The sequence below is a fragment of the Orycteropus afer genome, unplaced genomic scaffold, assembly GCF_000298275.1.
Source record: "Orycteropus afer afer isolate SDZICR_OR568_19922 unplaced genomic scaffold, OryAfe1.0 scaffold00045, whole genome shotgun sequence".
NCBI classification, from domain to species: Eukaryota; Metazoa; Chordata; class Mammalia; order Tubulidentata; family Orycteropodidae; genus Orycteropus; species Orycteropus afer.
This window is the reverse complement of record NW_006921632.1, coordinates 2,387,497-2,388,939: the sequence shown is the minus strand read 5'-3', so window position 1 is coordinate 2,388,939 and position 1,443 is coordinate 2,387,497.

Genomic DNA, 1,443 nt, shown 5'->3' with positions numbered 1-1,443 from the left:
AGAAAGAATGCACTGATATCTTCATGCCTCTAATTCATCTATTCTCTTGAATTATTTCCTTAGGATAAATTCCCATGGGTGGCATAACTGGGTCAAAGGGTATGGACATTTTTATTGCTCTTGTCAATATTTCTCTTAAATTGTGATGCCCAGAACTAAATGCAATTCTCAGATGTGTTCAGACAGAACGAGGTACTGTGAGGCTATTAAGTTCTCAAGGTCTGGACAATATATCATCCTTTAAATCAAGCAGCCTAAGAATTTATTAGCTTTTTTGGTTGCCATGTAAGTGTGACTCATTGAGTTTATAGCTAACCAAGATCCTTAGATCTTTCCTGAGGCACTGTGCCTTAAAGCTATGTTTGTTTGCATCTGATTCTAGGACTCAGGAGGCTTTTGAGAACTCCTTGACTTGAATGTAGTATTTCTTGTTTTCTTTTTTTCAACAATGAGTGGGTCTAACAAGCTAGCTGGAGGTATGGGTTTGTTGCAATCCTAGGTAAGACCTGCAGATGGCGCCATAAGGCTGTCACAAGGATAAAATATAGCCCTTCTTTTAGGATCTGGTGATAACACCTCCTTAGCAGGTTCATTATCAGAATTCAGTCTTTTGTTGAGAAAGAAAGAGTAACTGCCAAATTGAATTGGGGTGCTATTCTGGGCAAGCTCCAATTAAAGTGTTTCCCAGTAGTTATTTGATCTCCTAGGGGGCTCGGGCAGTCAGCTTCCTCATTCTTTGCTTGAACACTACCTCATACACTGCTTTGACTTTTGACGGTCACACCTTAAGATGAAGCTGATTTTTGGTTTCTCTTCATGTTCCCTGCTATCTCTTTCTCTTAGCCACTTCAGGAAACTTATTCAACTAACTAGGTATTGCTTTTTGTTTTTGGCTAAAGTGAATTTTGAACAATCAAAAAAAAGTATGTGTTAGGATCCCAGCTGAATCGCATCTCATTTCTATCACTTATTTCTTTATTTTCCTTATTTTCTTCCCAATTCTCTTCTTTCTCCCCACCTCTCACCCATCTTTTCCATGGTCCACTTCAAACCAAAACCAAACTCACTGTCATGGAGTCGATTCTGAGTCATAGTGATGACCCCCTTTGGGTATCTGAGGCAGTAAATCTTTACAGAACTAAATTGCCCAGTCCATCTACTTATTTGCAAATTATTATAACTTTAAGTAAGGATTTTGGATTTCCTGGGTTTAGACCTCACTGACAAATTTCAACAGAATGAAACAGGTGCCCTGTATGGGCAAGTTGGAAGAGAATCATTTTAACCCATTTAGTGTCAGACCTCAGCCCCATTTCTGGGTTGAGAAAGGTTGTGAGGAGTGTCCTCCATTGGAAAGTGACTGAGTGAACAGGTAAGTCTGGACTCTTAAGCACCACCTGAAAGGGGCATTTTCCTTAGGATTAAAAAGTCAGGCTCCTTTCA